The sequence below is a fragment of the Salminus brasiliensis genome, chromosome 5 (genome assembly GCF_030463535.1).
Source record: "Salminus brasiliensis chromosome 5, fSalBra1.hap2, whole genome shotgun sequence".
NCBI lineage: Eukaryota > Metazoa > Chordata > Actinopteri > Characiformes > Bryconidae > Salminus > Salminus brasiliensis.
The window spans coordinates 23,389,206-23,414,761 of record NC_132882.1 but is presented as its reverse complement, the minus strand read 5'-3'; the positions used below and the strand labels follow the sequence as shown (position 1 = coordinate 23,414,761).

The window sequence follows — 25,556 nt, the reverse complement described above, 5'->3', positions numbered from 1 at the left end:
CCGTCCATACTATGAACCATAGCCAATAACCATGGCTGTCCCAAACCAAGGCATCCAACCGGGGATTTGGCTCGACTTAGCTACTTATTTCACTTGGAAATTGGGCAAGATTTTATCTTTAGGAGTGGGCCACAGGGAGAACTGACCCAAGAGCATCATCCCTCTCTCTCTCTCTCTCTCTCTCTGATCAGTCTCTTTGCCACCTAGTCAATCGCCTCTCTTTATCCAGCTAGCGTAGCATCATTGTGAGCAGTAGTGAGTCTGTGGACGGGGAAGGTGCATGCTGAGTGGTGTTGAGGACGTTGTGAGCTTTTGGCCCAGAACCACCAGCACTGGCGAAGGCTACAGGGAGTGACCTTCCAGAAAGTGTGCTGGCCTGCCAGGCCCGGATTTATGCAGGAGAAAAAAAAATAAACTTGGCTGTTATAGATACTGACACAGTGACACCAAGGTAACACCTCCAGCCCAGACAGGACGAATCCTTCTGCACATGATGACACAGAACATTTGACACACCAAAGGCCAGTTTACACACACACACACACACACACACACACACACACACACACACACACACACACACACATATCTGTATGTCTGTCTTTGAGAAGTGTTTGCTTGTTCATATGTGTAAGTACATAATGGGTTTGGACACCTAACCCAACTCTAATCCCACTGTTTAATGAGTGCTTAATGGGACCATAGAATGGGGCCTTAAAATTAAATTTCGTAGGGTAAATAATTAAACTATTTCTGAAGAAATAATGAACGAGCATATAGCATATAATATATATATATATATATATTGTAAAATGTAAAAATGAGAAATTTAACTGGAAAAAATAAGAGGATTAAACTTACTAAGGTTTTTTTTTTTTTGCAGTTTTGTTAGAAAGACTGTGAAGGCCAGATAAATTATGAATATTATCAGCAGGACCTTCACTTGCAGTACACACACACACACACACACACACACACACACACACACACACACACACACACAAACAAACATATTCCTGTCTTGTGGAGTGTTTCCTTTTTCTTATGTATAAATATATGAAATGCTGTTAAAGTACACCTAAACCAACTCTTTTTTATATCCCCGAACCAGTGTCTACAGGAGGGGAGCTCAAATATGGCATGCAACTAACTACTGTGGATACGGAACGATACAGTGTGTCCCCACAGGCCTTTTTTTTATGAAAAAACATTTGGATCAAATGGTTTTAAGATCAACACACATTCAACCAGGTGTGTCCAAACCTCTGACTTTTACTGTATATGAATAACTCTAGCCAGAGAAACTAAACATTAGCACAACAACACTTGATCTCCCTCACCATTCGTTCATGATGAAAGGTGAAACACATTAAAAGCCTCAAATGAAGGCTCCGGTTACTTAGCCCTGTTTGCTGTCCAGGTTCAGTGCTGGGTCAACCTGGGCTGTGGCTTCGATTATCCGGTCAGGAAGACAGAAGAGCCACAGCTGAAGGCTATACGACCTTTTCCCCACTGTTATATCAACAGTGCCAATAAAAGCCAACATATTTATTTAGATGATTAATGACACTTTGATCTGTGTCATGTTGTCCAGTGTTATATATTGTATTCAGCCCTTAAAATGAATGAATTTAAAGGTGGTATTGGTAAGGAAATATCCTGCTACTATATGGAACTATAGAGTAGTATAGGAAATATCCTTACTACTGACCTTTACCTGGAATCACCTCCTCTGCATGAATAAGATAGTAAAAGGCTACAAAAAGTGTTTGGATATCCCAGAGAGCACTGCTGGATCATAGTGCAGAAATGGAAGCTGCATCATACCACCTAGGACCTGCCTAAATGAGGTCATCACTCAAAACATATAGCAAGATGACTAGTAAAGCCACAGAGAGGTCCACATTCACTCTGAAGGATACAGAGTTTTTTTGACTGAATTGAACAACCCTTTATGGAAGGGTGGCTAGAAAGAAGCCATGACTGAAGAAAAAAACACATAAAGCACATCTGGGGTTTGACAGAATGCGTCTGCCAAAAAAGTGACTCAGCTAAAATGTGGGATAAGGTTTTGTGGTGAGATGGATGTCAAATGGAGCCTTTTTGGCCCAAAATTCAGAACAATATGTGTGGCGCAAACCTACCACAGCCTCATCAACAATGAAGGGGGGTTAGCATCATTTTGTGAGGATGATTTTCCACAACAGGCACTGGGCATCTTGTTACTGAGAACGAATGGAAGGTGCAAAATGCAGTGGAACACTGCAAAACAGTCTGCTAAAGAAAACTACAGCTTAGGACAAACTTCACCTTTCAGTATTACAGTGATTCCAGGCACGTGGCCAAAACAACAGAGGAGCAGATAAGCAAGAAAAAGAAGAATGTTCATCAATGATCAAGTCAAAGTGAAGATCTCAATTCAATCAAGAATCTGTGGGACTGTTTGAAAAATTGCAGTCCACCAATGTTGACCTGAAGCTTCTGGAGCAAAACTGCCAGGACGAATGGGCAAAAAACACTTCCAAACAGTGTGCAAAGCTAGTAGACCAAACCTAAAGCTGTTTTTTTAAGATCTGCTGACCAACATTTTAAAAAAAATCTGCTGAAAATGAATAAATCAGTGTGTCATTTATAATCTAGAAAGATCTGATCCGAATACTATTGAAAGACACTGTCTATAAATATGCAATATACGACTAAAGTACAGCTTGGCATCGGACATCCTGCTCCACCAAAGTGAACAGTTGATTACAAATCAGCCAAATTAAAACCATTTCTAACCAGGAAAAATAAAAACATTCATCTCAAGTTCACCAAGAAACACCAAGACGATCCTCCTAGAGTTCCTGAACAATATCTTAAGCATCAGGACATGGACGCCTTGCAACCGTTGCATCCAACTGCTGAGTGTCAGAGAATTCTTCTATGTCTATGAGTTCAAGCTGTAGTTTAGTTAGGTCACGTCACAAGACAATGGCCTGTAACTCTACCTTAACCAATGATATTAACATCCTACAAACTCTTTTATTTCGCGAAAGTGGGGGAGATTTGCTTGACCATGACACACAATGTTCAAAAGTTGCACCCATTGCTGACACAGATGTGCAAATGCACACACACAGGTTCTCTAGTCCCGGCAGAGAAGTATTGCCAATAGAATAGGACTGTCTGGAGCAGATAACCATGAACCTGTTGACACCATGCCTAATGCCAGGTGTGGGCTGTAGGGGTATAAAGCCCCCCCAACAATTGAACTATGTTCTTTGTAATGATGGTGTTGGGGATGAGGTGATGGGATGATCACCCAACATTCTGACCACAATAACACTGTTGTCGCTGAATGCAATCAAATCCAATGCTGCGAAATTGAATAGAAAGCCGTCTCTGGATAGTAGAAACAGTTGCTCCAACAAAATACCCTTTTTTAGTACCCTTAAATGAGCAGGTGTCCCAATACTTTTGTCCATAGAGTGTATGTGATCTTCCTTACCTAACAGTGAAAATCAAACACTACTTTAAAAACATTCAAAGGAAACAAGTCAACTTGATTGTTTGTTAGAACTATATTTTATATATTTATATTATTTATAATTTTTTTAAATACAGGGTCTTATCACAGGGTTCATATCACAAACTACTATGACTGTTTTTGCTTCTCTCCAAACAGGATTTTCATGACAGATTCTTCCTCCTGGTCTGTGGCCTATTCACATAACTATATGAGAGTCTTTCAAACAAAAAAGTGCTGTGCTTAGCACGTACAGAGTGAACCACACACCAATCAGTACAACAAAAAAAAGGTCAAATGCATGAGTCTGTGGACTGCAGTATCAGTGAACCCATTCTTATTTTTTTATCCTAATTCCAAATAACTTGTGGAAACAGCCTGTGAAGAAACAGCCACTACATCAACACTGACTTGCTGTTATCAACCAGCAGTTTCCTTGTTTTTATATATATATATATATATATATATATATATATATATATATATATATATATATTGCATTCACATACAGTACATAATCAATGAGTCAGAGAACTCCCACAATCTGCTGAACATTCACACCAGAACGATATAGTCCTCAGTCGTTACAGATGGCTCTTCTTCTGTCTGAAGCTCTCCTCAGGGCTTTCTGCAGTCTTGTCTGAGCAGGACATGAATGCATCCGTTCAGGCTGGCTGCAAATGTCATTTGTTTGATTGAAAGGGTAAACCAGGCTCTCCGGGTTCTTCTGATGTAAAGATCCTGATGAGAAAACAGGCAGAGCTTGAAGATCAGGATTGGTTTGACCCTATAAGCATTCCACAGGAGTCTTGACTAACACTTAGAAGTCCCAGTCACTGTTAATAATAAAAAAGCATAATCTAACGGATATTACTTATTTCTTCTTTAGCACTTTATAAGTAGAAGATCCAGTATTGGTTATGAAGTTATAGACTTCTACGCTTTATTATGGATTATTATGCTTTATTAAAATTATATCTTAGTGTAGTCCCTTAAATGTAGTCCAAATATTTACAATTTCTCTGGAATAGTGCTCTAGTGGTGCTCATACAATACATTTGGTATATGTTGGGGAGTTGAGGTGGGGTGGTGATCATTAACATTCTGACCTCAGTAATGCTGTCACTGAATGCAATCAAATCCTCACAGCAATCCAGGAGAAACCCTTCCTGGAGAGTAGAGACAGTTACTCCAACAAAAGCAGGATAGACACTTATTTAATACCCTTGATTCCAGAAGAAACAATGAATGAGCATGTGTCCCAATACTTTTGTCCATATAGTGTAAGGTGAATAATTTGAAACAATATTTTGCAATAACAATGTAAAAATGATATGTGGACCAGATTTAAGAGGCTATGGTCAGTGGGGCCAGCACTTGTAGTACATATCTCTTTCTAACACACACACACACACACACACACATACAAATAAGTGCCCAAGCTCTGATATGAAGTGGTTGTGTATCCTGTCCAGGCCTAGAGAAAGGACTGCAGCATGCGTGACCACTGAGGTACATATGCAAAAGCGGCTCAGAGTAAACAACAGCTCATGTGTGATGCTTTTTGCTGGCGGCAGGATGCACCTCATCAGTAAAGGGCAGAGAAACGGGGTCAGCAAGGTCAAACCCCCAGGAGGTCAGCGCATCCAAATGCCACCATGTGCAAGGAGAAGCTAGCGGTTTGCTTTGCAGTGCAGCCAAAGACTTCAGGAGAGCATTAGGGTCTAATAAGGACACAGTCCGCATTTCTGCAGCAGCGCAATCAGCTTTTAATTGGCAGAGCACGAAGCACGGAGTAAATGAGAGAAGCTGACTCGCAAAGTGAGAAGTGAGAAACAGACACCCAGGGAGAGAGGGAGTGAGAAAGCAGAGAGAGAAATATCATACAGACAGCTATTTAGATTGAGACAGCTCCCCATAGCGAGGTGTAGAAATGATGTCAGCTTCACCGAGTGTTTATTTCTTAACATTTTTTTTCTATCCTACCGAAACCACACTCACATTACATGGGTGTGTTCACACTGCCTCTCTGTACTCTTCCATTACACATTCGAATCTGTCACTACAGTGTGACACGTTACGCGACAGCCACGGCAGCAAAACAACTTCTGCCGAAGAGCACAGGCTACACGTGAACTGGGGACAGTCATATCTGCCTCGTTCACGAGTGGGGATGTGATCAATAAGCAATCACCTCGACAATATGGACAAAAGTATTGGGACATTCATTGTATTCTACAAAATTATCAAGGGACATGATGTTTGTTTATCCTTTTGTTGGAGTAACTATCTTTAATGTTTAGGGAAGGCTTTCTACTAGATTTTGGAACATTTGCGAAGCTTTGAGAATTTGATTGCGTAAGTGAGGTCAGGATGTGGGATGATACAGAGAACACAGTTCCACTGCTCCACAGCTCAATGCTGGGGGGGCTTCATGACCCTCTAGCCCATGCCTAGCCTAGCACAGGTCCATGTTTATCTGCTCCAGAGAGTGCTATTCTGTGGGCAGTTCTTTTCTACTAGATGCTGTGTGTGAGCATTAGCACTTCTGTGTCAGCAATGGGTGCAACTTAAAGTAGCTGGGTGTCTTCAAACATTTGGACATATAGTGTATGAACCACTTAGCCACACCGGAACATAGTAGCAACACACATAGCAACAGCCTAGAATTTGCCCTGAAGTGGGAACCACTTCAGCTGTGCAACCATTTCAGTTTTCTAGTTTATACATATCGCCCAACCCTAATAACACGGCGCCTGCAAACTGTGGCTTTGATAACATTAATGGCAATTTTACGTTACTCCTACTTTTTTCTGAATAGCGTAAAATGATTTATAAGATTGCGTGGGCGGATACATTTAGCCAGTGCACTTCCGCAGAGCCACTCAGACACGGGAAGCCAAAGTGATACAACCCAACTGACAACCAACCAACATTGATAGACGTTGTTATCTGTCTGAATGTAAATTGTGACATTGGGTAGCCAGAGTTCAACATCAAGACAACGTCATCCTATTTTGCTGGTTTTAAGACAAAAATCTAACATCTTCCCAATGCCACATGCCAAAGTCATACTGATGTACATACCAACATTTAGTTGTGAGGTACTAAGACCAAAGCTCAAAGCTTTAAGTCATGGGGCCCTATCTTACACCCTGTGCAAGGCGCATCTTGATGCTCATTGCTATCTTACACCCGGGCAACAGTCTATTTTCACGCCTCCTGCCTGCGTCGTTTAAATAGCAATGGTGCTTATGAATATATCTACACCGATGTACATGGCAAAGGTCTGTTCAGGTAAATTTCTGGCGTATTGCTATCTTGGCAATGGAAAACACAGATGCTCCACTGACTGACAACAATTTAGACAGACATCGAAAGTCAGACGTTCAGACTGTCTCGGCAGTGAATTGTCAACACGGGCGCACCTAGAGACGGGTCTTTTACCTAAGAGACAAAATCTCTATCATAGCTTGATTTAGATAAATAAATAAGCAGCCTGGTGATTCTGCAGTGGAAAAGGAAATGACATGCGGAAAAGTGTTAACCTAGGTATTGCACGAGGAGGTGAGTCTTCAGACCACAGTGGAAAGAAATGAGGGACTGTGCAGTTCAGAGTTGAGGGGGATGTTTGCTCTACCAATGACAGCAAAGGACACTAATGCAGCGAGACGTAACTTTACGACCACGTTTAGATTTTAAAGAAGGGCATGGTCAAGAGCCTGGAATTTGATGACCTTAGCTGGCATGCAGTAAGTACATCTGAACCAATCTTCAGAGCCCTTTTAAGCCTGAATGTGAGAACCAGAGTGTCTGGTTCCTGCTTCTACAGTCAGTGAAGTGATCTCAGCAGAGGAGTCACATGGGAGAGCTTTGAGAGGTTTGAAAGGTTGTGGACCAGACAAGCTGCAGCATTCTGAAAACTCTGCAGAAAGGAAATGGCATATGAGGGAAGAGCTGCAAGGAGAGAACTACAGTACACAAGTCTGGAAATGACTAGAGCTTCATTCATTCACCTTAATCATATTGTTTTGTTTGCAAGGATGAAAAATACTTAATAACAAATAATTTCTTTCTGGAAAAGAGTAAAGACAATTAAAGATCAATTAACAATATATATGATCAAACAAAAATTACTGTGTATTTTTATGTACATAATTTATACTTTATACTATATGAAATATATATGAAAGCAAAATTATTAGTGATGCTGTCTCGCCAAAATCATTATATATATATATATATATATATATATATATATATATATATATATATATATATATATACACACATATATACATGAAAGAGTTTCAAATAGTTCTTTGAGCGATTCTGTAGAAGAATCATGTTGGGTTGTGTAAAGAACAGTGTTTGTAATAAAGATGTGTGAGTGTGAGGAACCATTTATATCAAGCCATGACTGCTGCTGTTGAGCTTTTTTGATTTTACTTTAGCCATACTTTAGTCCTTCATCAGTGGTCATTTTCTGATCACAGAGACACTCCTGGTTGAATTTTTTTTTATGGATGACCACTCCCAACACTCCCAGTAGTAAGACTGACGTGTGGAAAAACACAGCTGTAGCTGATACGCTCATACCAGCACCACACACTATCATGAATGTCACTGCCTTGCTGAGACAACAGATGAGCTACATTCTGTACTTGTACTAGTATAGTACTAGCATAGTACTAGTATTGTATAGGGGGCCAATAGGTAGGTAGAGCCCAGTGAGTGACAGTGAGTGAAACTACAGGAAAGGGGATTCTAAAGGGGGAGGTATGAGTACGCCATCTTTATATATCAGTAAACTTTTAAGGCAACCTTTCTCCTCCAGCTTTTGCTGCAAAACATATTAGAGGCCTGATGAAAAAGAAACCAAAGTGTGCTAACCGCCACAGAGTCTGCTGACAAACAGTAATCTGTGTTCCTACAGACGGAACCACTTTAAAGCTGTAACGGCTCCAGTGCCTTAGGGGGAAAGTGATGGTCTAGGATCAGGTCCTTCCCTGTTCACACAGCCAGGTTGAGAAATAAGCAGAAAATAAACCTGAACTCAGATCAGCAGCCTTACTTTGACATTTGATGCACAGCTGCTCTTTCCTGTTCTGCCTGTTACCCTCGGCTTCATGTCAACAGTCAAGTCGTTCTGATGCACACTGATAAGGCAACTTCTGCTGAACCGTTACTGGGAGATAGCTGCTGCAGATGCAATAGTTTCACATGTTACACGTTTAAACCCAATTCACACCTTGGCAGGGAGCAAACAGAAAGACTATTAATGGACCGTTTTCTTTAATGTTCATCTATTTGCTTATATTGCACATGCCAAAGTACAAAACCTACAACCAGCTATAATACTACATGTACTATAGTAGCCCAATAAAATATCATGAATTACTTATTTAACTGCTGTGCTGTTTTGAATGCATATAATTGTAGCATCTATAGCAATTTATAGGCATGAGGGTCAAAATGATAAATGCAGGGTCAGAAATGTACATGCACCTACATGCACCTAATATTTGATAGGCTGTCTGAGGTTGCACCAGGACCAGATGCTTTTAGTCACCATCAATCATCAGCTTCTGTCAGAATTCTGACCACTCTTTTTGGCACAACTGATAATGGTCAATTCAGTTGGCTGGTTTCTTGGCCAACTTTTAAGCACAGTCCACATATGTTCAATAGGGCTGAGGTCAGGACTGTTTCCAAAAGCTTAATGTTAGCCTGCTTCATCCATTCCACAACCATCTCTGATGTGTGTTTGTGGTCCGTGTGCTGTAAGAACACCCAATTATGTTCAAGTTTCAACTGTCTAGCAGATGGTTTGAGGTTATGCTGAGGAATTGTGAGGTAGTTGGCCTTCCTCATTATTCCATCCACTTTGTGCAATGTGGATGGAATGGACTTTCCCATTGTATTGTGTGTTGGTCAATCTAATGAATGCTGTCAAACAAAGAAGCTACCAGCTGTAGCCAATCATGATCACTAACAGGAAGTTAAGAGCCTTTGTTCATGGCAAGACATTTTGGGATGTTTAGACTTTCAGCACCATTAAATTCATAGTCTTGTGCATTTATGTATATCTTTGACTTTGAATAATAAGTTCAGAAAAATCATTGGAAGCTTAAGATTGCCATGTTCATTACATCCAGTGTATGTAAACTTCCAAACACAACTGCAAGCCTATGTTTGTCGAATGTAGTTTGTATTTTACTGTGTAGACACCCAGATTATGATGTGGATTTAAAAAAATAAAATGTCTAAAACCATGTCGGGCACCTGGGAGTATAAAAAGTATTTATTACCCTGATGAGAAATGGAGGTCATGGAGACCACAGACTAAAAGTATTAATCCACATTTATGGTTGCTGTCTTTGGCAGAACACAGTGTCTGAGTGGATATGGTGAATAAACAGATGTATAATGTAGATATCAAATGGTGGCAGCTCAAAAAGATCCAATCCAAACCACCTTTTCTTTTGGCTGAAATGGGTGGAATTGTCAGGTTTCATTACACAGTGGTTCCTATTTGTGAAGGCACATCATGTTCTATTTCAAAAGATCTCACAACGGGTTTAATAGTAACACAATCAAATGTGGCTCAAAGGTCATGGAAAACAGTTGTGAAATACCCCACACAGCGTCCAAACTGGAAGAGAAAAAGCATTTATACAGTGCTCTTGTGGCACTACAACAAGAACATAACCTCTTCAACACACTGCTAAAATGTTTGCATCTAATCGAAAAATGCTTGAATTAAATTAAAAAATCTTAGACCCTGCTCCCCTAGGGCTGGAAGGGTCATCTGCGGCAAGGTTCAGCTCTATCATGCTGCAAATAGCAACCATTTGAAAATGTGACACTGTTTGGCTTACAGGCACTGTTTACATGAATCGGCTAACATACGTTTGAGTTGTTTATGTAAGCCCGAGCACACTTCCTGGCCAGACCTGAGCCCTACACAGCAGGGATATGGAACGGAAGGGCACCTAAGGCTGAGCGCAGAGCCTTGCTGTGCTGTCAGCTTGAATCCCAGAATAAATCTCAACTATTTACATACAGGCCTCTGCTGCAAGCTCAGCTAGCAAACGATGCTCTAAATCACAGTGAATGCTCTTCAGGCATGTAGAGCGAAGTCACCTAACATGGCTTGAGTTTACCGAGCATGCTCCTAACGAGGAAAGCTGCTGGGATGGAGAGGTGACGGATGCTGGGATGCTTTGACCTTTTCCTCGGAGCATAATTAATATATGCTGGGTATTAGCAAAGGTTAATGAGCGGGAGGAAGGCTATTCTCTAGCTTTGCAAACAAGGCCCTGAGAGCTGTTCCATTCCGGGCGTTAGAAGTAGTGGGATTTTTCTTAAGGCAGCGCCAAGTCAAGCTCGGCACTGTAAGAATGCCAAGCACAAATCACAGCAGCACCATGTTGCTAATGAAGCGTTATGTTTATCATCTCAAACTAGTGATTATTCCTGTAAAACTGACTGCTGGATGCTGACTGTTGTTGTGATAGCCAATACGTTTGCAACCATCAACATTTGCCCAACACTGCCCAACAATGAGATCCACATGGAAAGCTGAATAGCTGTCTCCGGAAATCTCTATCAGAATCAAAACACTGATGTTTCAGTATTTCGGAGAATGAATGGGACAAAAATAGGTTCACATCGGTATCTCTCAGAAACAAGACTTTTTGTGGCACAGCCACATTTTGAAGCCTTTTTCCCCTGTAGCAGTGACCCCAATCTCTATCAGTCTGGCATGACCATTCCCCACAGTCTGCAAACTCCAAAAGGTAATCTACTTTCCTTTCTTCTCGCAGCAGATGCTGCCGATTTAGCCTCACCTGCCTGAGTTCAACAAGTTTGAAATTGGCAGAGCTATACCCCCCTCCTTCTTGCAAAAAAACGATATAGACCTGCCTTGATTTTAAATCCCAGTGGAGATAAACTTTAAAGACCCCTGGCGCTACTTTCAACTTCTCTCTCCCAGGCCTCCTAGGACCCTTTGTTGATAAGCTGCGGAAAGTCTGCGAAAGTTAACGGCTTATTCCGACGATTTCCGGTGCCATTTCGGCTCGTTCCTCTGCCCATTTCTCCTGAAGCACAGGGCATTTACCTGCCTCTGCTCTACCCTTATCCTTCCACAGATTAAATCCCGAGCAGCACGTCATCGAATCTGAATGCAAATGTGACCGCTTTCAACGCTCGAGCGTCCTGTGGATCAGACAGACCACTGACGGCGGCGTGGCCAAGAAAGTGTGTGTTGGGAAGCGGCGCCGCTCGTGTGAACGCTATGGATGTGGTGTCATCATGCAGCCAGCGTCTGGGAGGCGAGGCGTACGCCAGCATGGCTCCTGTGGCGAGCAGGCTGGCGGATCTCTCTGGGACACGATGCTGGCAGAGTGAGAACCACATCAGCATTCCTCTATCTGCCCCACACATCCTGCCAGCTGGCCGAGTTGGAGACACAGCAGGAGTGAGATAGTGAGATGCGAGGTGAGGGAGTGTGTGTGTGTGTGTGCGCATGTGTGCGTGCAGTATGTGTCAAGGGAAGGGGGGGGAGTGAGTTCATGTGAGTGAGTTCAATTTCCTTTATAGCTAAAAGTTCAAATGCGTCAAGACTCAACAGGAAGTTTGGATCACGGTGAGCCAACATGTTATGGTTAGTTGTGAGCCATGGGAGACTTGAGTGCAAAACAGATGCCAACACTGAAAATGTGCTATCTAAAGAATGAAATCTGTCTGATGTCTTTCAGAGATCTCGCTTTCACTGCCTTTGCTGTCAACAGTATAGAACAAGCAGTATAATTGGACCATCTACAAACAAACACAAACACACACTATTTTGAAGATATCTGCATTGCTAGTCTATCATGTTGGTCATGCATAAAAACATAAGCTTCATAAATTCCCATTAAACTCACCAGGCCTGTCTGCGGCACCAGACAGCACAACATCCAGTATCTCCTTAAAACCAAGAGCATGCGTGTTTTAATATTCTGCATTTGACTTGGTCCTTAGACGACAAATTCATCCTGTAATTGTCACATTCACTCATATGGAGCTAAGCATCCCAAGAAGGAGACAAAATAAGTTTCTGCATGCTCAGAGAGGGCAATGGCCTATTTGACACTAGATGCATTTTCCCTCAACTCCCAATGAGTAACAGTGGTTAACAGTGGATCCTGACCCCTGACCCTCTAATGTGGACTCATTGTCTTCCAAATTAGGATTTTCTGTGCTAAGCTAAAGCTTTTTTATCATACAAAGGCACTGCACGTATATTTGGTCCCTGTAGGACCTGTAGCCTCCACTAGGGGCAGAGTGGACTTCAGTATGGCCAGAAAAATGGCCTGGGAAGTGAGCTTGGCTTGTAGAGGAGAGCCACAATCACCAGACAGGCAAAATGAACCATTTTGCATAACGGAGTAGCCCACAACTTCCTGCTCTGCCTGCCATCCCTATAAAAAAAAACACCCTTGTTGTTTCTTACACTACATGGACAAAAGTATTGGGGCACCTGCGCCTTCATTGTGAGAATTTGATTGCATTCAGCAACAAGAGTATTAGTGAGGTCAGCATGTTGGATAATCACCAACATATTGCCCAATTCCTCAACTCATCCTAAAAGTATGGGATGGAGCACGATCATTTCAGAGAACACGGTTCCACTGCTCCACAGCTCAATGCTGAGGGGCTTTATACTTCTATAGCCCACACCTGGAATTAGGCATGGTGCCAACAGGTCTATATTTATCTGTTCTAGAGAGTCAGATTCTATTGGCGGTACTTCTTTACAGGGGCTATACAGGCTATGTGTGTGTGTGCATTTGCACATCTGTGTCAGCAATGGGTTCAACTTAAAGTAGCTGAATACATTTGTGAGAAAAGGTGTCCTAGCCCACACCTATACTACAATAGTATGCAAAGGTTTGGGCACCCCTAGCCAAATTACATTGCCAACAGTATACAACAGTGCTGTTTCTGTAAAATGTAAGGGTCTAGGACCAACAAAGGCTCCACAGAGTAGGGCCACCAAGTTCTGAAATACCCAAACTGCCTCTATAAGCAACATGGGTTGCTATGGTCAATCAGCTCTCATATGCCAGGTGTCTATATACTCTTAACCATATTGTGTAATCGTGGCATGTTTGGACACCCTGTCAGTAACCGCAAGGACAAGTGTATTGTGGATAAAAAGTAGTAGTTATATTTATAGTTGTGGCTATGTTCTGGCATCCGGATTTGGATGAAGTCATTCCCATCACTTGTGCCAGATCTGGGCCATGACTTGTTTGCTACCTGGATACTTATTAACACCCCTATTAACATTAATCATAGTTTGCAAATGCCTTGTGTGGCCAGCTAGGAATATTCCTGGTCTTGCTTTAAAAATTCTCACTCACTTTTCCTCGCAAAACACTTCTGTGATATTCTAGATTGATCTATCAATCTGCTCACAAATTGCCAATGATATTTAAGTCAACAGACTTGGCCTTTCTGAAAGTTTCAGTTCCATTTCTAGAAGCAGTGTATAGTACATTTTGAGATACAGATTTATGTACTTTAGATATTGATGGTATGTTTTGGTGCTGATGAATCTCCCATGCAGATCATATTTGTGGAAGCAATGCTGCACATGGGACAGTCCACCACCACTCATGTGTCAGCTAAATCTTTAAGTAGGTCCTATGGGGTCAGATGGAGGCTTGCTTTGCCTGTCCACCATGTAAGCAGTTCTGTGAGTTTTCCTGGTTTTCCAGATCTTGTCTAGACTTAATAGTTCCTTTAGTGCCATTATTTCTTTTTTTTTGAGAGCTGGAAGTGCTTTGATTTTATTATGGCCTCCCACTGCTTTGTAGGCATCAATTAGCTCCATTTTCAGGTCCTCAGTCAGCTGCCTAGAGGAGCCCATAAGCCCAAGGTTGCTGTGCTTGAAGGGTCAAAGAATATATTACACTCTGGAACTTCCATCAGCTGATTCATAATGACAACTGTAAACCTGCCTAACCACTACTAAAAAGGCCTAATTACGGCTTAGTGACTTAACTAATGTCTGAGACTTTACGGCTGGAAGACTGTCTCTTTTGAATTAAGCATAACATTACTGTTAGTCTACAAGATTTTTTTTTCTCAGTGTGTATATACACACACCTATAGGTCTATAAGCATTTGGACAGTGATATAATTTGCAAATTAGGCGCAAGATAGGTAAAGGCAGCAAAATCATATCCATGTGTTTGGGTATCTCAGTGAGCACTATTCTAACTCAACAGCAAGAAGGGGACTCGTCAGAAAAGCCACTCAGAGGTCAACAATCACTTTAAAAGAGCTATAGGGACATACTTCCAGACAAACTGCTTCAGTCTGTAAAAAAAAAAAAAAAAAAACTACAGCTTGGAAGAAACATCCCCTTTCAACAGGGCAATGATCCCATTCGCAAGGCCAAACAACACAGTAGTGGTTGAACAACAAAAAGGTGAATGTTCTACAAGTCACTGTAACAGACTTGCAGCCGTTAGTGCAGCAAAAGTCAGTTCAAGTACTGGTGCTGCTACAGGGGCTATGCAATACCCTAGGCACCTGAATTTGCTAACAAAACATTTATTTCAACTTTGAAAATATACTGTAACAGCATACTGGCTTGCAATTAAACATGGCTGGAACAAACTGTGTAAAGTCCCTTTTAGACATGCAGAACCTTTCTAGACATTACCGGTAGGGTTGTCTGGATTACAAAGTGTCATTTATATATATATATATATATATATATATATATATATATATATATATATATATATATATATGAAATAATTAATTAGGGGTGGGCAATATGGTAATATTGTGATAGATTTTGTTTTTAGATTTTTGTTATGGTGATAGACAATATTGTGTGTGTGTGTGTGTGTATATATATATATATATATATATATATATATATATATATATATATATATATACATCATCATTATCAAGTATATCATCAATATCATTAAAACATGAACACTGCACATTTTCACATTTTATTACAGAGAGTGTAATTAGTTTATGCGTTTATTTGGATGGAGGAGAAAAAAAACAAAAGGACAAAAGTAAAGCTAATAATCAGGTTTGAAGATGGCTGCTACTACTGTTTTAACCTGTGTGGATCTTTATGCAGTATGTTATATAGTCTAAAACCTCAAACATATCCATATTTCTTCACTACTATAATATCTGAGGCATGCAGTGCCAATCAGCTAGAGTTTCTAACTACAGAGTTGTACATTTCCATTGCTTGTAAGCTACATTAGTCTAGTAGTTCCATAACAAGGCTAAAGAGGCAAACCTCAGACACCAAACACATCTCAGCTCATCATTTAGAGCAGGGGAAAAGTTCTATAAATGAATGAACTATTCCTATACAAGTATAGGATCTGAGGGCAACTCCTTGGCCAGCTCTGCTCTCCGCTCTCAGCTGCCGTGGTTTCTATTGCACCTGCCAGTCAGTGCCACTCCTCCGCCATGTATAATTTATCGCATTTAATTACTGCGCTAGCAGTGACAGCCCCCCACACCGGCTGAGCGCGGCCAGCCCTGCCTCCCACTGCTGGTGGAACAGCTCATTGGCTTTGTAGTCTGATGCATCATCGGCTGTTTTTACCGAGCAGCAGACAAGGCGGCGGATTAGCCCTCCAGGCACACTGCAAATACATTAGCTGCTCTCTCCCCTCACCACCCTGCCTGCTGCCTCACAAGGCAGGAAGAGGCTCAGGGGAGCAGGGTCGGGGGGGTGGGTGTATTGGGGGGCCCACTGCAGCGCCATTCTGGGGAATTTGGAACACCATGGGGATGAGACGCTGCAGAGAAAGCAATGGGATCATTTGATTCTGCTACAGAATCAAGGATAAAACTCTTCTTTCTGACTCTTGAATGAGGTCTCTTCAGTAGGATGGAATTCTCAGAAAGGATATAGTGGAACTGGGTAATGAGGCAAGCCATGGCACCACTATAAGAGAGCAGAACAGTAGGGTTTGTGTAATGAGTACTTAGCGAATGTCTTTGTGTCTCTTGCTGAATGTATGTGGGGAGGCCTATTCAGACTTGCTGATCATCATACTACAATATGAACCCATAGTCAAGAGTGCATGACATGCCTTGCTTATATTTCTGTATGCAGCCAATTCACCTTTAACGCCTATGTGTACTAGGCCTCACCAAGAGCTGGCACTACAGCAGGTGTGTTAACACTTCATTCTCACAGGCTGTGAAGCTCAGACCCTCTCTGCCAAATATGAAACCTGTTGTGATTGTCATAGGTGGACAGACACTCTGCTCCAGGCCTTATATGTGACTATATGTGAGCAATGCTATTCTTTAAGTGTTTGTACCTTAGTTTCATTTCTAATAAGCCATAATTCAAGAATTAAGACATGGTGGAAGTGTTTTGTCCCAATATGGATAGAATAAAACATCTCTCTCATTGCACAAGTACAACAAACTGTTAGTTTGGAAGGATGGGCAGAAAAGCTCCACACTATAGACTGTGAATGATATCTGTTCATGGCACCTAAAGGATGCTGGAGGGTGCTCTGCCGAAGCACGGTGGTAAAAGCAAAGGATGGTAACTAGATCACGCCTATAATAGCTGATACCTGTATCGGATCAGGACATTCCTACTCTAGATACAACTAATCTAGGGCCATAATCTGACTGTGCTGCCCAATGTCAATAAAGCAGAAGATGCTACAAGGGTAATCCAATGCCCAAATGCCCTAAACGAGTCAAGTATGTTAACAAGTACAACAGATGAAAGAGACTAACATATATACTTGATGAGGACAGCACAGCCCACTAACCTTTGACCCTGGGATGGCTACAGGCAGAACCTGGAGGTTACAACAACAGCTATTCACAGAGCTTAGCCGCTGACTAGGTTAATCAAGCATGTTATGAGAGCATGTGGACTTCAAAAGCCTTACATGGGAAATTGGGTTTTACTGCTCATCCAACCTGCCGTTTTTCTGTCTTCCCTCCAGCACTCTTACAACTCTGCCAATCCACCAGAGGCCAGCACATGTGGAGCATCTTAAAGCATTCTCAAAGATCCTGAAACTGAGGGAACTCAGACTGTAGTGTAGAGTGCAGCACTAGCAGCAATAGCGATAATATGGTAGGGCTGCACATTAAATTGTTCATTCAGCATAATTATAATATTTGCCTTTGCCATAAAAAGACTTACAATATGTAAAAAGACCATTGAACAAATCAATAAGTTGTGTTAGTGATCATTCAGGAGAATTCTTACTTTGGATTAACAAGGGCGTTCACCAGATCGTCAAAAAATACACATTACATAATGTAAAAATGTTGAACGTATCACACTAATGCTTCATAAGTGTGGGTTTAATATATGGCAAATCCCAACTGCAGTGTGCAGCAATAAAAATGCAAAATATGGCATACTGTTCATACCATGCAGCCCTGTATTTCAGTTAATTATGCTTCTCCTGCCTCTTGATTTTACATTACATTACATATCATCATGAAAGATCCTCCTCCAAGCACCAAACCAAATGCCAAAGATTGTTAAGAATCAGAGCATGCATTTACACATCCTTACTATGAATTCAATTTCTTTAAACAGCAGAGCCCAGTGGGGTTCATTTCCTGCAGTGCTCAGCCCAGTCCCACCCTTGCATAACCAATGCCAGGCAGAGCTAAGCCAAGCTCATATGTGAGTGCACATTCACAGCACATTCCTTATCCAGCTGTTATAACAGAGCCGTGAGAGAAAACACACCTCTCTAGAACAGCTATGGCCATGTCAGTCCATCAGAGAACTGTAGCCTTTCCAAGAGATGCTGCTCAACTAACAAACCCACATGCCTGAGTGTACATGTCATTATCCTGCACACTGCCAGAGCCAAGGCTAACACAGCAGAAATCATTAATATCAACAGAATCATGACTTTGCCCTATACTGTTAACACAACCATCTGCAGATATCAGCAAAAATGGCTTACAAATACAAAAAAGGTTCAATTATGGCAATGTATAAAAACATGGGAATAGGTGTGTGCATATGCATACTCACTAAGCACTATTACTACCCACTCATTCATGCAATAATCTAATCAGACAGTCGTGTGGCAGCAGTGCACGGCATAAAACCATGTAAATACTGGCCAGCAGCTTCAGGTAACGTTCACATAAACCATCAGAATGGAGACAAAATGTGATGTGATGATTGCTGAAGGAGACAGACTGGACAAGAACAGAAAGCAGAGGCTACAGTTGGAGACTGAAACAACGTAGCCTGGTCTGATAAATTCCGATTTCAGCATTTGGCGCCGGCCACATTGTTTTGTGTATGCATGTCTGAAGTAGGCTACTGCTGATCGTAAAGTGGCTAGCTATACTAACCCAACATTCCAACAGTCTATTTAATGTTACTTAGAACTACAGACGACCATAAACTAACTAGTTTTCAAAAACAACACAAAAAGATCAGTGTTATAGAAGAAAAGGACCTACACCCGTGGTTAAAGGCGCTACATTTAAAACATCCACCCAAATGTCTATATGCCTGTTCCTAGCATTTTCTGGAGGGGAAACTCGGTTATGAAGCTTCAGTGAAGCAGACATGTGGGGTGCTCTTAAGGCTATCGGGTATAAAATAACCTAGCCTAAGAGCTAACCTAAGCTCCTCAGAAGCACCTGATATGTCCACTTCCCCAGAGCTTCATAATCGAGCCATTTCTCTGGGTAAGGATGTTCTGGTGTTGCTTTTACCTCTACAAGATGGTAAGAGCAGCCGTATAAATGTTTAGGTGGATGTTGTACATTTAGAGCCTTCAACCACAGACTTAGGTCATCTTCTATGGAAGGCAGTGGACAAAAATAAAGGGTTGCCCACAACGCTTCAATCTTTTTGTGCTGTGTTTCTTCCTTCAATTGATGTGACACCTTTTAACTGAGCATATTATACTACTCACTGTGTGATTATTATTACTGTGTGTGATAATTTATATGAATTAATCCACTGTCACACCAGAATCCCCCCCCCACCCCCACCCCCCCACATGAAACTGCATATCGTCAGCTTGAATTGGACAGTAAAATAATCTGGGGCAAAGTCAAAACAATTGTAAAGTGTATCACATGTATCTACTACATGGTACACTGTTAAAAAGTAGACGTATAAAAAGACCATAGAAAGCACAAAATGTGAAACACTGGTTTCATTGGCCTCAGGAATAAGAAAGGTCAGCTTACGTCAGGTAACACATGTAGAATGTGGGGGCAAAGTCCCCACCCCGGGATGGACAGACAACGTCAAGATTAACCTGAGTGATGGAATGAAGAATAAGCCAACAATGACTTCCTACAGGCCTAGTCAGGAAGATACCCAGCGTCTGGCCATTCCATTTGCTTTGGTCTGCATTACTAATGTAGGGTCCAATGTTATGACTACTGATTAATTTATTAGAAGACAGGAACTTTCCTTTTTGGGATACATTCTACTCTCATGTGGGCCGGAATGCCTCAGACACAGGCTGTGTTACATGGTCAGCAGACAAGGGAAAAGAGGACATTTGTAGAGCTTAGCCTTGTATTCTCAGTGGGTCAGCATGGATGACTAAACTAAACAGAGCATCTCCCAGGCTCACACAGCAGCAGTGTGTCAGCTTTCCCAGATTCTCAATTCATTAGACATGCAAACAAGGCCAAGTGAACTGGTGGTGAACCGCTGGGAGGCTGAACAGTCCCTCCCTTTTACTAGCTTCCCTCTATCTCTCTCACCCCCCCCCCCCCCCCCACACACACACACACACACACACACTTTTTTCCCCTCTTGCTCTTGCATTCTGGCAAAACCTATGCAACCTTATGTGGCAATCAGAGCTCTGTTGGCCTGGATGTCTCACTCTTCGCTGTGATGTTTAGACGAATCCCAAACAAAATTACATTTTTAGCCAATTCTGAAGAGCGATGACTATAACAAAATGCTTTAGAAAAGTGCAGAATTTTTGCCCCAGTTAAAAAAGTTTGGTCAGGAAAACATTGCCTGAATGTCTCAACATTTGTTTCTTATAACGTTCAATTTGGCAGGCTTTCTAGAAGGTTTTTATTTGAGGTTTTTAAATGTTCCTGTAATGTTTAGGTTTTTCAAATTTGGTCGGCATGTTTTAAAGGGTAATGCAAGTTCAGCAATAAAACTTTTTATTATCAGTAAAAAAGTAGAAATTATTCTATTCTATTTTTAAATAAATGTATACATAAATATCAGTTTTTGTAATTTCTAGGTTTGGAAACTTTACTTTAAACTTTTCAATAGTGTTTGTCTCACTGGGAACGCAGTGTAAGAAACATTCTAATAACCCTGAGATACAAACCTGTTCTCTGTTAGCTGAGACACACATAACAAATCAAAATCCATCATCAATACCAATCAATAATAAAAAATAACAAAAGGAAAACAATAACTATGAGATTGTGGGGCCATCTTTCTGTATCACTGTACTCCACAGTACATTTGCAGAGTGATTTAAAAAAGAAAAAAGGCAGGTATTAAAAGATACATCATTTAGGCAATATGCTAGCTTGTGTTGTCAACCAAAGCAGAGATAGTTTATTAGGCCATCTGCTTTGGGACGCAGATGTTGCTGTGAATTACCAGAGGAACTTATTTCTTCCACGATAATCACATCTTTTCTATATAATCTCTACTGCCAGCAGACACAATAACACGGTTAGCACTTATTTGCTGTTTAACAGGCATTGAGGATTGAGGGGTCGTAACCTCTTCCCCAGACTGAACAGTCGGCTGACAACAGATACTGATTTATCCAGAGCCTAATCCCCAAACGGGGCATATAAAGACTGATTTTACTCGATAAGCTTAGCTTTTGCGTACACAAAGGTGCAATGTGTTTTCTAGTTTCCTCTACAGGTTTGGTAGAAGCAGTGAACAGCGGAGATCTGTTTCCTATGCATTCATTTGACTGGCAAAATGGGCTGTTTTAAACTATATAATAATTACCAACGATGCCCAGGGCATGTGTGTGAGTAAAAGAGCGAGAGAAAGAAAGAGAGAGAGAGAGCTCTCTCCCGGAGTGAAGTCATAAAGAAATAATTTACTCCGGTCGCTGTCCCTGGCTCCGTTTTAGCACACATTTTCACTTATCTTGAGGCCGCAGGCGTCGGGGAGCAAAACTAAGCCTGATATTCCTCTTTGGTTCTTGAGTTGACCACAGGCGCTGGGCGAATCTGAAAGGTAGGCTGTCATGACAATTGGTAATGCTAGCCTAAAGAGTGTGGCTGTGCCAAAGCACATTCATATTCAGAAGGGTATAAGAATGCAGCACATTGAGAAGAATAGCAGAGATGTGAAAGCTTTCTAGAGCTTTTTTAAAACGTGTACAGTTACGCTCAGAGCCTGAACATAATGGTGATATCATTCAGTCTAGTGTGCAATCGCCGCAGTTTACAGAATGACTCATGCAGGGCAGACAGAGGTTACGGCAGGGGGCGGCTCATCACCGGCTCAGCCAGACGCATGATCATCACCTTCTAACATTCTTTACCTCACATGAAACTGTCGAACAGTAGCCTTACTGTATAGCGCTATTAAGATGAAATAGACAATACAACTCAAATCACGTTTCATTTGCCTGTCATGAATTCTAGGCCATTCTAATGATGTAAGACATATCCAATAAGCCTAATAAGATTCTTAATCTGCCACTCGCTCATGCTTCGCTATTTCCACCGCTACAGTGGGCACACATACACACACTGCATTTCATCACCATCTAAGCGCGCTCACTGTGGCCGTCAACACGTGTGCACTGGCACCGAGTGTGCGAGTGAGTGCGGGGATGAGGGGGATGGTGGGTGTGGCTGTGGGTGGTCACTGGCGGCTTCCAATAGCTCCTGCTCACATTTCATTGGCTGTTAATGACATCATGGATTGATGCTGTAATGCCAGAGACACACAAGTTGTACGATGAAAAGCACACTATAGGAGCAGGAGCTTGGGTTTGATTAATAAACTGAATTCAGGAGGTGATAAGTTTAGAGGCTGGAAATGGATTGGGGGGGGTCCGACACTTTCCGTAAAGAAAGCAGTGGCTTCGCTCTCTAGCAAACCCCTGAGACGCTGTCCAGCTCCACTCTTGCTGAAAAACATTGCACTGCTAAATCAAACAAGGCAATATGAGTCTATCACACTTCTTTAGGTCCAGCAGCTGAAACCTGCAAAACTCAGTGTCTGCAAAACAAATGTGTCTAACTTGGTGCTTCATGTCTGAGGTGAGGAATGCAGCCTAAATAGTGTTTTTACTTAAATATAGCTACCAAACAAAACAATTTAAGTAAAAAATATATTTTTTTAAGTCATTTCAGGCAGTGGAACGTCTATCAGAATTGAAACTGACATTGTTCTTCTGTTTTTGGGATCCTTTTGTTTTACAATAAAATGCTAAACCTTTAAAGGAAGAGATGTAAATGTGTAAAGATGTAAATGTGCTGAACCAACAGAAAACAAAGAAAATGAACCCAAAAATAACCTAAAAAAAAAACTAAATACATGCCTAAAATGATACTGAGCAAAAAGTAGAAACCTCCTCAGTAAAGCCTAAATGTTTTTTTATAAAACATAAATTACCCATAAATCAATCTGAACAAATCCATGTATGTTTAATAATATATTTAAAAGTAAATATAACCAGTGTCTTCCAGTTAAACATCACTCATTGTCATATTCCAGTTTCTCCCGTTTAGACTTTTCCATTCAGTTGCTATTTTTGCTAGTTAGATCATTCACTACTTTAAACTGGTGAAATAATACAGTGTTTAATACAGTCTTTATTACATGGACCTTATGGAGGGCCTCATATTATAACTACAGGCTTATGATCATGGGCCTCTGAGAAACAATGCCCAACTATTTTGCACAGAGTTTGTATTCAAGTCACCAATCACAGGAAGAAAAGGTTCTCAATAGGCAGTAGCTGACATCATTATGAATAACAAAAATGTGTGTAAAAATTCAGATAAAACCAATCAATTAATAATGTATACTTACAGACAGATTAACACGCTGTGTAGGAACAGTAAAGTAATCCAAGGGTAAAGCAGTATCCCAATGTGGAAGGGTAATCCTAGCAACGCTGCCATGCAAAAAGTCTTTATTATCCAAAATCCCAAAGTTGAGCACAGGTGTCCTGATCAGCGGGGAGTTTTCCTCTTTGTCCCATAGATCTGCAACAGACAACGGCTTTAAAATTCCTCCTCAAGGTTTTCACACGTATTCTGTATAAGGAGGCAAAGTTTCCTCTGTTGTTCACTTTCTCTGTTGGCAGCATGGTGTGAATCAGCAGACGTGATGTGCATTAGCCTGAAGAGCTTACTCGCTATTTTCATTCACGTTTCGACTACCCTGCCAGCCACAGTTTTATGAACCAGTCAAACTACATTTTTCCAGCCACATTTATTCCATGACTTTTACATTTTAATTAGCAGTGTCAGCATTTTATACAGAGCTAAAACTTTACACTTACCAAAAGTAACTTCGTAGTAGTATTAACTGTACAAGGCAGATTTTTGTATGACAGAAAAGAGGTTATATTATGAAAGTGTGGTTTGGATAAGATTCAAAACAGATAATTGTCCTCAGACAATAAAGGACTCAAATCAGCCTGTGGCTTTGTAAATGTTGTGCATCCTCTTCGCAGGATGTTCAAATAAAAGTATATAATTTATTTAGAGTATTTCATTCTTTTAGAATAGAGCATAGAACTAGTGCAGGGACATGGGCTTAGCAGGCTATTTAGCAGGCTATTTTTTTTATCAGGTTCAGGCTTAAAGGTTTTTGCTTTAAAAAGACAAAAATAATCAAAAGTTAAAAAAGGAACCAAAAAATAACAGATAATACAACAATAAAACAAAAAATTGGTAGAATCATAAACATAACAGAACTTTTGACCAATGAATATTAGAGTATAGCTCTTCCAAGTGTTGTCCTTTGGTACATCAACCACTTTAAGTCCTTCTTTGTCCTCATTTGCTCTCTTCTTTCTGTTCCTATGAGTCAGTTAAAGGAATATGGTGGATTTAGACAGAATTGTGAAGTCAGAAGGTGTTGTTTCTGGTTTGTGTGAGTGTGTTTGCAGCTGGTGCAGAACAAAGGAAAAGGCGAGTGTGTAGTAAGTGTGTGTGTGTGTGAGAGAGAGAGAGAGAGAGTGAGTGTGTGCGCGCTGCTCCAACTTCTTCAACAAAGGAGTCAGTGCCTCATTGTACCTGTTGCTCATCTGCACGTTTTCTCCTCCGCGTTCTGCTGCCTGCTCACGTCTCGACGAGACTCCACGAAAGTTGGAGAAATGGCCATGTTTACCTCGTATAATTATCACAGTGAGAAATGCTCTGCCTGCTCTTTTAAGGGCTGGGCAAAGTCTTCTATCAACTTGCCAGCTTCTGTCCTCAGCGCAGTTTAAACACTCTAAAAGAGTCAAATATTATTTAAGACTAGAATATCACTCAGGGTCTTCTTTGTGCATCGACCAACTTCCTTTCGACGATCAACTTTGACAGCTGCGTGTGTGTGCGGAGAATGTGTGTGTTCGTGCGTCATGGTCCCACAAAGAGACGACGACAGAAAACAAACCACACTCTCTCTCTCTCTCTCTCTCACACACACACACACACACACACACACACAACAAATAACTCTTTGCAATTAATCCTGTCGTTAGAAATAAATTCCTGGTATGGATGTGGAGAAGCTGGGCTGAGCATCCGCGGCGGTCTCCTTAAAAGCTGCTGGACAAAGGAAAGCTCTCCAAGTTTGCGCGCTGACGCACCAACTCTGAGAGAACTTTTTAACCCCCCGCCCCCCCTCTCCACAAAACTCATCCAGCACTACAAAAACGCACTCAAGCTGGTGCCCGTGTGTCGTGCGTTGGAGAGCATGGACTCACCTGCGGGGTTTGGGGAGCTTCTGGCTCCTGGCTGAAGTTGGAGAGTGGGGGAAATGTTGGTGCTGCTGGCTGTTGAT

General features: G+C 41.4%; 1 long non-coding RNA gene across 2 annotated transcripts in view; it reads right to left on the bottom strand.

Annotated features, from left to right (window-relative positions):
• The window catches only part of LOC140555586 (uncharacterized), a 109,767-nt gene extending 84,211 nt beyond the window's left edge, over positions 1–25,556 (bottom strand). The window contains exons 1-3 of one of the 2 annotated variants that reach the window (XR_011979668.1): positions 25,480–25,556; positions 23,589–23,764; positions 3,610–4,249 (exon numbers count right to left, since the gene is read on the bottom strand). This is a non-coding gene — a long non-coding RNA (uncharacterized lncRNA). Of the gene's footprint in view, positions 1–3,609; positions 4,250–23,588; positions 23,765–25,479 lie in introns of those variants that run through there. The other variant, XR_011979669.1, reaches the window with a different exon arrangement.